The sequence below is a fragment of the Phalacrocorax aristotelis genome, chromosome 11 (genome assembly GCF_949628215.1).
Source record: "Phalacrocorax aristotelis chromosome 11, bGulAri2.1, whole genome shotgun sequence".
In the NCBI taxonomy this organism is placed as follows: Eukaryota; Metazoa; Chordata; class Aves; order Suliformes; family Phalacrocoracidae; genus Phalacrocorax; species Phalacrocorax aristotelis.
The window spans coordinates 9,285,709-9,300,989 of record NC_134286.1 but is presented as its reverse complement, the minus strand read 5'-3'; positions in this window follow the sequence as shown (position 1 = coordinate 9,300,989).

Below are 15,281 nucleotides of genomic sequence, written 5' to 3'. Positions count from 1 at the left end.
AGTCCCCAAGGACTTCACCTGACTGCCAGACTTTTGCAATATCACAGAGACTAGCTTGGCAACTACATCAGCCAGTTCCCTCAGGACTCTGGGATGCATCTTGTCAGGTCCCATAGACTTCTGTATGTTTTAACAGGAAGATGAACATTGCTCCTGGGGATAAACAGTAATTAAGCTTCTAGATGGCCAGGGCACAATATACCTTTAAACATGCTTTTTACCCTGAATTACTCAGTACACTGTGTTGCACCTTCTGTACAACAAAGTGTTTTCCACTCTGAGGAGGATGATGAAAAAGCATTGCTCATGCTGTAATGCCAATGCTGGCAGAGCTCATGGGGAGGCACTTTGTGTACATCTTCCATTCTTCCAGAGCTTTCTGTCTTATGGTGCCTCCAACTTGCAGGGAGGCTTCAGGGGTGAATCTGGAATTTAAAGCCACACAGGATCTGACTGACTGTGCAAAACTGCAAGCTTGCACCAGAAATTAATACAGCAATGCACAGTCCAGATGCAATGGCAAAACAGGCATCGAACTGTATTTCTCATGTTGTCCTAGGTGCAAAGCTATGTTGCATGTGCAGGAGGCCAAAACTTGCTTTCAGCTTGGAGAGTGATTGCACTACCCACCGCTTTGCAAATGCATTTAAAATAGTGCCATTTGGGACAGAAGACTAGATACTTACCTGCCACGTCTGACCCAACGCCAGTGAAATCTAATAATAACTTTATGCTTTCCACTGAAACTGCAAACTGTAGCATTATTCATAGAGAAAGAAGTAGTATAAGGAAATAGTTGTTTACCATCATCACTGGACATCTGTCTCTTGAAAGCTGCAGTCATTCCTGGGGCTTGCAATGCCTCCGTGTCTCTGTACCTGTGACCTGCCTTGGCTTGTGCTGCAAGGTGGCCGGAGCTCCACGTGCAAGGGAAGGATGCAACGCAGCCCACAGAAATGAAGGTAAGCTTTTGCTCTGTGACAAAGCAGGGTGCAGCCAGCGAAGCTTTGTCACCCCCAGGCACCAGGGCCAGCCACTGTGGAAATTCCTTGCGGGGACAGCTGTAGGTGCAACTGCACTGGGAAAGGCGAGAAATGAGGAAACGTGGGAGTGAGGGAAGCAGCAGCAAAACCAGTCTAAGCCAAAAGGCAAAACGCCAGAATGAGACCACCCAGAATATGTTTAATTAGTACTTTTCCTAAATTAGTGCTTCTCTCTGCTCTCAGTGCTCATCTGTGCCTTCACGAAATGTCAAGTCAAATGGGTGCAATAACATGTTGCTCTCGTGGGGACTGGGGAAGGGAGTGCAGGCAGTGAGGAGAGGGTGCGGGCAGTAACTCCGGGCTGCCCTCAGGATGGGGCGCAGGATCGGGCCCCACGCCAACCCCAAAGCCGGTCCTTCTGGGAATGGGTGCCGGTGGGGTAGGCACAGCCAGGCGTGGCGGGATGCAGCAGATCTGCCTGCAGAAATGCACACATACACCTAAGCTGTTGCATACTGCAGAGTCCTCATCCACCGTGTGAGCTGCACGACGTAAAAAGCACATATGGTGTCTGAGTTTGCCCAACATCATTTATTTCAGTGGATGCTGAAAAGTATGAGAAATAAATAGTGTCTCTTAATGGGGCAGGCAGGGAGATTTCTGCTTGGAGAAGGAAAATCAAGCTCTTCAAAAATGAGGCTGTGCTCCCATCGGCTATGGAATTGCTGCCACGATGGTTTGCAGAAGGACGATCTCTGTGCTTAGAGGCTGATTTGTTGGCCAGGTGGGTGGTGGGCAAGGAGCGAAAGTGGGAGTCCCAAGGGTCGGCTACCACCACTGCGCTCCAGTTGCAGCCCTGGAGGGAGGTGGGAGAGCCATGGCTGCATGGCAGGCATCGGCTTCCACGGCTGGGAGCAGTGCAGCTTGGTTCTCTGCCCTGGCTGGACCCTTGCTCTGGGGGATGCACAGAGCAGCCTACAATGTGCCTCTTCGCCGCTCCTCACCCTCTCCTGCAGCGCAAGCACCTGGCCCTGGGCAGAGCAAACACCCTGGAGCTGCTCCTCCTGCAAGCGTGGCTCCCTCTTGCCCACACTGAATTTCACCTGCCATCATGTCACCTGACCTGTGACCACCTCGCATGGCCAGCTTGGCTCTTTGCTGTCCTGGATAGCTTCATACCCTCTGCAAATCATGCATCCCCAGGGCAGCTGGCTCCTCAACCAGCATTAGCTCAGCCCGGCTCAGCCCTTCCCCAAAAGCCCATCACCTGGGCAGGCACGTGCATCCCACAGTCCTGAGCATCCCAGCTTCACGGGACTGCGCTGAGGAGGCGGGAGACATGGAAACCCGCAGAGAAGCAGGGCTGTGTAACCCACCGGGCAAAGCCGAGGAGGGAAGCAATGTGACCTCCTTTTTGTTTTCCAGTCTCATATGAGGTTTGGGAGAACTAGTGATGAGATGGTCTGTTGGAGCTGCCGCCTTAGTTTAGTCTTTTGCACTGACTACATCTAATAAAATATTTTATTTAAAAAAATAATGATTTCTGAATCTTGCTTCTGGGAACAGAATCTACATTTCTGTACTCCTTACAGGAAAGAAATCCAATTTTGTTTGAAAGAAAGAGAAATTCCAGCCTCTCGGGGAAAATACCTAACTGTAAAGAGACAGAACAAAAAGCCCAAATTAGTTTCATGATGTCAGTAAATGATACCATGAATTGGGAAATCCATGAGTTTCGCTGAAACCAGTCACGGTTTCCACCTCCCCCTGCCTCTCATCTGCTTTGAAACACTTTGTTCAGGCTCAGGGCTGGAGGAGTGCAGAGGTAGCTAAATATTTCCACATCTGCTCTGGGGAAGATTTGGAAAAATAATTTTGCTGCAGAATTAACAACAGTAATGGAGTTTATTTGTGTCTCTCAGTATATGGCAACGTATTGCAGCATTTCTCCTTGAGCGCATGCGTTTCATTTTGTCATCCTCTGGCTGAGAAGGTTTCACCATCTGAGCCCTGGTTCTTCTACACTTTCACTTACTTCAATTTTGCGGTTTCATGCACTAAAAGGATATCAGCCGTTGATGATACCAAGGCAAGTGAACAGGGGAGACAACTACATATGTTTAACCATTTATCTGCATCCACAAAAATGCTCCCAGAAAGCAGAGGGATCAGTTTTGGAAGTTGAGGGATTTCTCTCCGGAAAACATTTTGCCTGATGAGTTGTGCAGAGCAAAAGGTTTGATGATGAGGCTTCACCCAGAGAATGCCCTGTGGTGTGGGTCACTAGCTGTGCCCGCCCAGCCTGCTGCGGCTCTGCAGCGGTTGCTTGGATGCGGAGTTTTACCTCCTCACAGGCAAGGATCAATCTGCAAAATGCAGAAGCAGCTGGTTCCTTTTAGCGGCACTGCTGGGGGATCACAGGTGGCTGCCCCCACTGAGGGGTGGGCTGTCCCCTGCCAGTGCTGCCAAGGCAGAGCAGGGCACCTAAGAGGGACTTAGGGTGTGGGGTGGTGGTTAGATGGGGAGACCCCCGTGATGTGCAGAAACAAACTGTGAGCTCCGCATGCGAAGCACTATCTGTGGGGCATCACCCAGCACTTGCAGCTGGTGTTGGCAGAAGTGCCAGCAGCTCCCCCCGAGGAGGCTTCAACAGGGTGCCCCGTAGCGAGGCGGGTGCCTTGGAGCTGGGGAAAGCAACAGCTTACGGTGCCGGTCACCTCTGGGGACCAGCTACATCAGTGGGAGGCATCGGCGTCTACCAAAACTTCTGGACAGGTTTTGTTTTCTCCAGCAGTTGCAGTTTACAAACTTAAGCCAGAGCTCACCTCCTCTCTGCTGCCTCTGCCGTCCCCCCGGGGAGGGCAGTGGGCAGGGAGCCACTGCGCTCAGGAAGAGGCTTTGTTGCAGGGCTCAGCCATTGAATTCAGCAACTTTCAGAGAACCCCACACTTGTTTTAAAGATTTATTGTTCATTCTGGAAAGTAGCTCTGCCATGCCGAGTCTGCAGAGCCCGAACACCAGCTTGCACTGCCGAGAGCTGCCGGGCTGCCTGTTGCCCCCAGTGAAGGCTGGACTTGGACCTTGCATGGAGCCGCCCAGGTTTTGGGGTAGTGGTGGCAGAGGCTGGGGTCCAGCGTGTGCCCAGCACAGCCTCCATGGTCAGCAATGCACAGCAGGTCACTGTGGCTTCCCAGGGTGCAGTGGCAGTGTTGGGGGAGGAGGAGGAGGCTGTGTGGAAAGGATAGCAGCATTTTTTGTTGTTGTTCAATTTATATCCTCTTCCTTCTCCCCTGCCTTGAAGCTCCCCATTGTGCTGAGCTGCTCCTGGGGAACAGCGAGTGTTTCAGCTCACTTGGAGCAGGTATTTCAGCCCCTTTGCTAAGCACCGGCTCCTCTCCAAGTCGCAGGCACATCAGGAGTGCGACTGAACCACAGCAGTGAGTGGGGCAGCTGGACATCTCTGCATGGACAGGGATGGGGATAGGGACACAGGGCTTTGAGCCAAGAGGACTGGCTGCGCAGCAGCCTCCTGCGCCGGGTCACCCTCTGAGATGTCTGGCTGAGACGAGGCAGCCTGAGCCATAACCAGGCTTTTATAGGGCCTTGGAGAAGGTGTCTTGGCAGCTGTCATTTATGCCGTGCAGAATGCAGCTCCCCCACCTCCGTCCCTAGCTGGCAATAACCACTAGAAAGCAGCCTTGAAACAACAACCAGCTTTCTAATAAACCTGGCAAGTATTGCCAAGACAGAAAACGCAGGAGAACCACATGCAGTCATGGAGCACAGCCTGCAAACCAGACCTTGCACTGCAATGTCCTATCCTGGTTTGTTCCTCCCCTGTCCCTTTTGGCAGGATGGTGGCTGGCTGGTGGCCACTGAACTGAGCTGCAGCCTTTGCTCCATGCTGGTGTCCTTCTTCTCCGCAGGTAGCATGTTGGTGGCCAGCTGTACCTGTGTAATGTAAGAACGAGGCAGGCCACCTCTGATGGAGTTGGTGTGTTGCACAGGTTACACAAACAGTGCAAGCTGTGGAGGCGTTGGCACAAAAAGCTGCACAATGTATTTGTAAAAAATGGGTTGACAAATCCATAGTGTCCTGTCCGTGCCTGTGTGTGACTTAATTTAATACAGTGATACCTGTCATCACAGCCATGTGTTGTAGTATCACTCCTAGTAGTGATTTTTAAAGCTTTTATGTTGGGGGAGGTTTTTGTGCTGTTTCTGAGGATGTGTGGATCCTGTTCTGGATCCTGCGATGCCCTGCTTTGTGCAATCCCAGCAGCACTCCTCTGCCCGGCTGGCACCGGGGACCGCTCCTTCTCTGCAGGCTGGCTCAGAGACATGCTTTGGGGTGTTGCTGGCCCTGGAGAGCACGGGTGGCCCAAGGGCTTGGCGGTGCTGGAGCAGTGCCAGAGCGGTGCTGGAGGGGTGCGGGAGCGGTGCTGGAGCGGTGCTGGTGCGGTGCCGGGCTGAGGACCAGCAGAGGGAGCACAAGAGTGCAAAAAGCCCACCTGGGAGCTGGGGGACGAGGGCTCTGGCTGCACTGGTGTGCACTGGTGTGCGCTGGTCCAGTGTGGCCCCACCCCAGAGCCGCGGGGCTCCCCAGGGTCATCAAGCACCAGCGGGACCGACTGGGAAAGCACCGAGCAGCACAGGCAGCCTCCCTCACTTGGGTTCTCCATCTGCAGCCTCCCCGAGCCACCTTATCCGGTGGGAGACAGCGGAGATAACAGGCTCTATGCTCAGGACGCAGCTTGGGCGGGCACTTCACAACTCCCTGTAAGGTACGGCACAGCCAGAGCTCTGCAGCCAAGTTGCAGGCTCATAAGGTTGTGTTTCGGTTCGGATTGTCTGTCCGTCAAAATCGAGTCATCCTCCTCCAAATGAGTGAGCAAACCCCTCCTGCTGCAACCCATGCGTGCTGCTGGGGCTGGGGGGCAAGGCACTGGCTACGTGCTGCACCCCAAAGTGCCAGGCTGCCCTCCAGGCCGTGCAAAGAAGCTTTCAGCACATCTGAGCCCACTGTGAAAAAGACACTGTGGCAAAGTCCGGGGGGTTTTTGATGGAAAACTATATTGGAATGAAAACAGAGCAGCCATCCAATTGTAGCCAAAGGACCCAGCGATATCCCCGCTGTGGCTTGGCACTGCCTTTCCTGCTGCAGCGCTTTCTCCCAGAGCCGAAGATACCACAAAGCTCCGGTTTACACCAGGTTATTCACATGGCGGGTATCCGCTCTCGCGTTTAGTGTCCGCAGCCTGCCTGCCTTCATCGAATAAGTTTCCAGCTGCATTTGCAATGCCATGCCCATGCTGGGATCTCCTTCAGCACCCTGTGCCCAGCAGTGGCACCAGGGCAGGGCCCTGCACTGAACAGGCTCTGCGTGGGCCAGGCGATCAAAATAGGCTATCACAGGGACTTACAAAGTAAAAAGAAATAATTCCCAGCACGTCACTGCTGGTGGTACGGTACAGAGGGCTGGGTTTGCTTGCTTGCTCAGGAAGAGGTGAATTCCACCCGGGAGGAATTCACTCCTCATCTATGCTAATATTAAAAACGTGCTGGATGGTTTAATTTTAGGTTCAGTTATCTTTCTCACCGCAGAGTTTAACACAATTGCGTGGCAGGATGTCTGCAGAGGTCAGATGGGAATAATAGAGGTGTTAGTCACTCCAGAAAAGGAATTAAATCGCGCCAGGGAGTTTGCACAGTTACTTCTGGTGCCACCATGGGGAGAACTGCTAGGTCTTGTCTAACAAAGCTTCAGCATTTACTTAGGAAAGCATAGCCAGCATATTTTGCATTTTCGTCTGCCTTTCGTTGTGGGGCAGTGGGTCTGTGTCACAGCTGCCATGGGGGACTGTCCCACCGGCAGCTGGGCACCGAGGGAGGGTTATTGTCCCATTGTGCGGGTGGGAAATGTGAGCATGGAGACACAGAGCTCTGCTTGGAGGCTCGCAGCGGCTGAGCTCAAATCTCTGGGGGCCTCGGCCTGAGCCTTAACTACAAAACCATCCCTTGCAGTCCTCCATGTGCCAAGCAATGCGTTTCGGAGCATCCTCCACCCTGCTCGTGACCCTTTGCCGGCAGCTTTCCTGTGCTTGCTGCAGGGTGTCCCTCTGGAAGCCTTGCTGCTCTCTCCAGCTTAGGCAACTGCAAGGATAACCCTCCATTGCAAAAGCTTAAGCCCCAGACAAATTCTCCAGAGACCAGCCGAGCTCCAGCAGCACAAAGCCAGGCAGGGTACAGCTTGCCCCAGCACCAGTGCCTAGCACCAGACCCCTGGGGTGTGGGTGCAGGTGACACCATGCATGAGGTCCATGAAGCAAGAGTGACCTGAGGACCTTCTTGGTCCTGAGGACATCCTCGGCTTAAAACACAGGCTGCAGAGCAAAGCGCACATCCGCCCAAAGCTGCTACGGAGGAAAGACACTGAGCTACCGCCAGCGGGAGGGAATGGCAGTTTTGGAAATGTGTGAGTCATGCTTGGGTCTGCCATTCAAGATAAAAAGGCTGAGATGTGCAGGCTGTGCTGGTTTCCTCTGCCGCTCCTCGGCAGGCCAGAGGGCTCTGGTGGGTGCATCCTCGCGGGGCCCAGCCCCGCCACCCCGGAGTATCCAGACACACAAGAGCAATTGTGGCTTTGTCGCTGTTGGGCAATGAACGGGGCCTGAATATTGTTGTGGATTTCAATAGAAAATTCTTTCAGATTGAAATGACCTTGATTACAGCTGGTTGTATAATTTGTTGTGAATAAGGTTCTGTGCAAAGTTTGACATTTTCGTTTTCATTGCATAATAATTAGTGATTACATTTTTCCAGTATTTATCCTGTGCTAATCTTGATATGAGCCTGACATGACAGCAGTGCGATGACAAGAACCAGCATCCATGCCAACTGGGGCATTATTTGCTTTCTATAGACCAGGAACATCAAGCAACCCAAAATTGCTTCTCCCTCAGAAATATACAACTCACTGATGCCTGTTTGGCTATTTTTAATTTTATTAAGGGCTCTGCAAGTCCCCCTTGGGGGACAGATGCAAATGGGGAGATCTGTTTGTCAGGCCTCTCCACACTGTCAACAAAAACTTTCTGCAAACTTGCATTCCCATGTAAACCAATTTATTCCCACAGTGTTCCTTTCCATAGTTATGGGATTATGGTTTTAGTAATGAAAATGAGGATGAATAGTCCTTGGTATTTACACTGACCATTTACAGAATGAGAACTTCTTGCCTTCTATGCAATTTCTGGCAAAAATGTGTCAACAGAATTATTTAACAAAATAATAAAAATCAGCACCTATTCATAGAAATGTGGTTTAGATTCAATGCATCTTTTTGAGTGAGATATGGATCTAAGGACACACATGGACTCGCACTGATTAAACTACAGATGCAACACTGAAGGTGAGGAAAAAACCTACATAAGCACCAGTATGAGTTACTCTAAGCTAGAATATATATAATTTAAATAGTTTGGGAGTGGGCTTTAAGTAAGCCACAGAAATAGTCTGCTTTAAACCACCATGATCGTGACTGTACAGGAAATTGCATCAGTGTCTTTAAGCCGATGCAAATTTGCGTGCAGACAAACCCTGCATGGCATGTCCTTGCAGAGGGTCACATTTCAAACTTGCAGCATGCTGTACCTTTTGTGCTGACTGCAAACTGGGTCAGAACCAAGAGCTAGAGCAGAAGCTTGAAAAAATGGGAGATCATTAAGATTTCTCTGTGGTGATCAATGAATCCAGGACAAAAAACTTGCACTAAGTCGTCAGCTGCAGTGAATGAATCACCCGGTACTTGTTTGCTGTTCTGCTTCCTCTGGTGGGTCTCACTGAACAGTAGCATCCACAGGAGCTTGATAGTGTTTATAGGAACTTTATACATGTATATGGCATTTATAGGAACTTCAATCTAAATTATCTAATAATAACAATATTTATTTTAATTATAAATTATAAACATTTATAATTATTAAAATTATAAATATTTAACAATACTCTAATAAAACTGTTTTAGGTGAAATATGATTTTTTTGACTGATAACTATGAACTGTAGTCAATAACCCCAGTGACTTCAAAACTTGCTCTAACTGTCATTGTGGTAGGTTGGCTGACAGGGAGATGAGACTCTTGTTTGTGCTCTGTGTGTGCTTAGGCTGTTGTAAAGCACCAACAGGGCTCTGGGACCTGCTGCTGCTCCGAACCCAGCAATGCAAAGGGACGGCTCCGAGTATCCGCATGAATCGCGTGGGAAAGGCATTGCCAGACCATCTCCAGTAGGGCATCTCCAGTGGGCCACGTCCAAGGGCTGCACTGGAAGATGGGCTTGTGCCTTCCCAGCACAGACAAATATAACTGCAGAGCTGGAAGGTGGATTTGCAGCAGCAGAGCCCTAGAAGAAGGGCTTGTCCCACGCAGGGGTGGGAGACGAGACCCGACTGGCTTCTCTAGCCTGGAGCCAGGGGAGTCCAGCCGGCTCAGCTGAAAATGTTATTGTATATTTATAAACAAGAGCAGGCTGGAGGGATGACATGGCTCTATTTACCCCAGTGGCATGTAAAAGTAAACACCCCGGATGAGTTGATCATTAACTCGCCTCCCCTGCTTTGCTTTCGTGCCTTCTTATATGAATAGAAACATTCCCCCTTGACTCTTTTGCTCTGTCTGTTTTTGTTTGTTCTATCTCCACAGGGCTGATTTAATAGCCCTCCTTGAACTCAGAGAAGGCTATCATTTGCTTGCAGATCAACACAATTCTGGCTGCCTTATATCCGCAAAACCCCCAAGTTCTGCTTTATGATTGAGATAAAAATCCTCCCCTCAGTTTCAGAAAACAAGCAGCAAAACTTTGCATGGTTCAGGACAGTCCCATGAAAACCAAGACGTTACTGAGAGCTTGGGAGCAAGCCAATTTGATGCATTAATTGCAAGAAAAAAACCCACATACATAAGAGATAAACACGTTCCCCCCAAGCAAATAGAGGCCACTTGGCTGTGAAAGCCATGTCCTTCTCAAATAATGAGTGGGAGACTCAAATTTCATGCTCGCAGTACTGACTTCAGGGCTGACATTAGTTTCTTTAGGAGCTTGCAGGCTGTGAGTAGAGGAGTAGCTGAGTGTTATCAGCCATCTATTGAAAGGCTGTACATCTCACAGAGCTTACATAGCTAGCAGAAAAGCCAGCGTAGACTATTTACCCACCCACATGCTTTCACAAGGAGTCAATGGCGCCACTACTGCACAGGTCTTGTAAAGGGTCAAGGATTTATTTTTCTTGAGCGAGCAACAAACTTCTTTTTCCACCAGCAATAATATTTTGTGACAGCAAGGCACCATCCCTAGGAAACAGTAGCCTCGATCCAACGGATGCTAAAACTGCAGGCGCACCACTGGACGAGTGCCCGACCTTCAGCGGTGCACAGAAACCCCTCCATTGCACTGGGCAGTATTTCAAAGACAGGTGCCGGAAAGGTAGGAAACACCTGAATTGCTGCTTGTGAAATTGTAGTCCACCTCTTTCGTGTTTCATTGAATGAGCCTCGGTAACGAGAGCTTTGCAGGCAGCTGCAGGGATGCTGCTTGGGGTGTTAGGAGAGACAGACCGATGGGCCTGGTCTGACACCAGGCACCGGTAGGGCAGGAGGGGTCCCAGGTGCAGGCAGGGACCAAGACTATCCAGATGGGAAAACAGGCAAACAGTCTATGTTACTTTGCATCCACCTTGACCTTTATTTTCCCTTTGGACAGTGAAAAGTCAGGTATTTCTGTACAGAGAAGCCACATGGGTGAGGTCTGGTGCAGACTTCAGCCATAAGCTCAAGTGCAACTGCAGCAGCAAAGTCTGGTTAATCTGGAGTTCAGCTTCTGCAGCTCAGGAAGGAGTTTCATGAAAACCCAAACCACCCAAATCAAATCAGGGCTAGTTATAGATGCTCCTGAAGAGGCACCCGGGAATTCAGTAGCCTGACTCTTTGCTAAAATTAAGTGCCCTGAGATGAGCTGCTCTTCTCGTTGCGCTTTCCTAAGCATGTCTTTTCTTGATTCTCCTCCCTCTGAGCTTCCTCAGAGCTGAGCAACGCTGCAGCTCCCCAGGGCTGCCCGTCCCTGGCTCCCATCTGGCAGCCCCGTTTCTGCGGTGCCCCCAAGGCGGCTGGGGCTGTGCTCCTTGGCCCCAGCATTTCGCCTCTCCATGCCCATAGCCCAGTTGCAGCCTCTCACTTATTCTGGGCCATATTGGCAGCTGGCTTGATTCTTGCAGAGCTACCAAACCACATTTCGTGAAGATTGATCACAGAAGCCATTGTTGTCCCGTGTTAAGCCATTTATTTGCTGGTTAATCCCCAGGGTCCCTCTGCAGGGAGAGGGGGAAAGTTGACAATAACAGGAGCGAAGGGACCCTGCTCAGCACAGGCTTTCTCAGGGATGCAAAACCCCCCGCTAACCACAGCATGCTTCCACCCAGACGCTGGGCTATTTTTAGTGTAACATTTCAGCTGGGCTACTGTTCCCTCCACTTTGAGCCCAAATGTGCTCTCAGGAACTGGCTGAGCGTTGCCGACATGAGCGGCCTGATGCAGGCGGGTGGCAGAGCTCTTTCCCACACACTGGGCATCCATAAGGATGCAAAATCAGGGCAGGCAGCAGATCTGACAGACTTACCTACAAAGGGCTCTTCAGGGCATCCTCTGGTGGGGTCTGGGCTGATAATTATAGCACCAGGATGGGCATCTGCTGCCCTTCTCTCTCTGTTCAGGTTCCGTCAAGCTACCAGTGCTGTGTGCAGCTCCCCAGGTGCAAGTCCCTTGTACTGGACCTGCAGGGATGGACAGGCGTGGGGAGCGGCTCCTGTGGCTTTGTGCCATGTGTGCATGGATGCTGGAGGCCCAGGAGGGACACAGAGCTGAGCTGCGGTTGCTCTCGGATGCATCTCCTGCTGCCAGCTCATGTCACACCTGCGTTGTGGTGGCTCTGCCATTGCAAAGGGCTCATAGGAAAAAAACTGGGATCTAAAAAGCGACACGCCATCGCTCTGCATCAACTCTTTTCATGCTCTTCCCCCATGTGCCCGCAGGGAAGTACAGGAAAACACTTTGACCTCCTGCTCGACAGAGCAGCCCCGAACTGCAGAAGAGCTCCACCTTTGCCTCCCAGCCAGGCCGATCTCCCTTGCCCGAGCTGCAGGAGCCAGCCCCTCCTCAGGGGCTCTCCCCATCAGCTGGAGCCATCTTCCTGGGACAACAGCACCCCTGCTCGTGGGGTCCCAGTGTGCAGGGACGGGAGTTATTGGACTGCTGACCCTGGGACACAATCACGTCCTCCAAGGTAAACTGAAGATAGAGAATAAATACTCTATTATAATGATTGTCAGTAGAGGCAGAGGAAATAACCATAGCAAATGGAGTCTCCTCTTGGGAAAAGAAGGGCTTTTGAGCAGAGCTGGGCTGCCTTCATGTGCCGGATACTCACTGGAGGTCTAGACAGTGCTTTCTGCCAGGGCACTGCCGGTGAGCCGTCACGGGTGTTTGTGTGCCTGACTGTCTGGGCACAGGGCGGTTGTTCCTGCACCTGGACTGGGAACATTTTAAGCAGGAGACTGAAGAGTAGCAAATAATGAATACCACACTCCGGTCTGAGTTTCCTGGATGAATAACCATTGGTGTTGAAAAGTATGAGACTCCGTGAGTCTGAGCTCCTAGTGTTTTCACCAGTACCCAGCGGCTGTCCAAATACAAACAATGGATAACAGGAACCACAGCAAATGCAACATGGGGAAGGGGAGTGACAGCTTTGCTCTGTCTCCTCTTTCTGTTACCAAGCGAGGGGACAGGGACTCGTCAGGTCTCTTGGGGATGCCACAGCCACGGCATGTTTGAACAACGCAAGGGACGTTTTGTGCCCAGACCCGTCCCCAGTTCCCAGTCCCCTCTCCCTGTGCCTGTCCCTTCTGCTGCTGGCGGGCTGCAAACCCGGGTGTGCTGGCTCTGGGGGGTGGCCGGCCACACACAACCTCCCTGTCCATGTCCAAGCACCATGTCTAGGAATCAACCAGAGCTTTTTCCATTAAGAAATACCATTGGGAGCCCCTGGCTGTGGCAAGATGGCTCATGCTGCCTTCAACAATCTTCAGAAAGAGTCCGTAGCCAGCCAAGTCCTGAGCTGCCAGCTCCAACCAGAGAAGTGGGTTAGCAAAACAAAGACAGATGGCAGGGGTTTAACTCGAGCACTTTTTCATTACAGCTATCACGACGCAGCCACCAGGAGTGTCTCCGCCACCTTTGCTGTGACCCCTGGCTTGGTGGCATGCAGTGCCCTGGCTGGGGACTGTGGGCAGCCCCCGTCCCTTCCCTGCTGGGACTGGGACAAATCTCTGTACGCGCATCTGTACTGGGAGTTGTGGTGTGGGGGCTGGTGGGTTCAGAGAGGAAGGGAGGGCAGGTGGTCCGATCTGCAGGGTAAGAGCCCTGTCTGAGTCCCACAAGTAGGGGGAAGGAGATGGGGCAGGCAGGAGGGACGCAGGGAGGTGATGGAGCTGGTGGGGATGGGAAAGCATCAAGCCAGGGCCCAGCACCCATGAACCAATCACGGCAGCAAACCTACCATTCCTCAGACCCCCAGCACCAGCCCCGACTGTGCAGGTCTGTTGAAAGACTTCGTGTGCAGGGCCAACCCCACTCCTCAGGGCACACGGGTGTCCAGTCTGTAGTCTGGGTTTAGGGTGCACAGCTAAGTTTTCCCTTGGCAACTTAAATGGCTCTCTGGACATGAGATGAATGTGTCCCCTTACCTGGGAGCACAGCACTGCAGTTGCAGGGCTTCTCCCTCTCCCAAGCTCGGCTGCTGCAGAAATGCAGGCAGGCAAAAATGGCTGGGGTCAGGAGTCACCAGCACTTGGTTTTTAAATAGCTTGGCTATTTTAAATGCTGACAGTGTTTGTTTGTTAGGCCACAAGCTTTGCACAGCTTCCCCCTCCCAATCCACCTGAAGCAGAGCAGCTGGCTGCTGGCACAGGCGCTGCTGTGGTGGCACCGCAGCATGGCTTGTCTGCCAAGGGACATGGGAGCCATCCCCAGCTGCCACCATGAGCAGCATTGTGGCAAAACCTTGGCCAGAGCCTCAAGTGCTGGCTGCCAGGTAGGAGCCTTGCATCGCTGTTTTACATGGCCCTGAGCGACACTTGGCTGCAGGTTTTTCTTGCCTGTGTTTGAGTTGCTGGTTCGCGCCAGTCGCTGTTTCTCTAGGCTGTGCTGAGTGATTTCAGCTTAGCCAGCAAACTTTTTGTTGAAACATCAGCTGTACTAAATTTGTACAAAGCAATTCTCATGCTGTCCAGATGCCACTGCTTCTAAAAATAGTCTGGTCTAGTCCATTTTCCCAGCTTCTTGCCTTTTATCAGTAATACTTTTAATAGTCTTTGCCATACTTTAAGGAGTCATTTGTCCATGTCAGGCCAGCAATTTCTGGGAACAAGAGTCCTTCCTAGTTCCCCCATATTCTCATTCATGCCCTACAAAAAGAAAAAATGACCATGAAAAAGCTCGTTTTTGCACCAGAAAACAGAAGTTTTGGGTGCACACTCAACAGAAGCTCTGCTGTGGTGGACTGAGTCCAGGCTTTCCCTGCAAAACTTCCCAGCACACAAATGCTGCTGTGGGTCCTTCCCTTGGTGCTGGTGCAGCATCTGGAGTGGGAGCAGGATGCCCCTGACAGTCTTCAGCATAATGGTTTGTTGTCCAATGTGGCTGGGAGATGGAGAGCCATAGGACGGGTTGGGGTGAGATGGGATGGTGTGAGATGAGATGAGATGGAATTGAGTGGGATGGTGTGGGATGTGATGGGACGGGTTGAGTTGGGATGGGGATGGGGTAAGAGGGGGAAGGATGGGGTGCCAGGCCAGCAGCCAGGGGCAGTTTCCTCCTGCTGCTGCCTTGGTGGGAAAAGCTGTGTCACATGCTCATGCCTCAGTTTCCCCATCTCTCAGTGCATATGACTGTGCGGTTTGAGAACCTGGTAGCTTTGTGGTTGGAGGTCACTGCATCATTTCTGAAGCATTTCTGCAAACACAAGCAGCTTTTAAGGACATTGGCATCATTTAAGTATCCAGCAACGTTCTTGAACGTTGTGGCTTTTCCTGTGTTTATTTTTCCTCCTCCTGGACCTTTTGCTCAGCAGACAGGCTGCGTTTTTTTCTTTTGGCTCTGCCTGCCTGAAGCAAGCATCCCAGGAGAGGCAGTGCCTGTGTGGGGCTGTGTTAAAACCTCGGGGGTGGTTGTGGGGATGCCCCACGGAC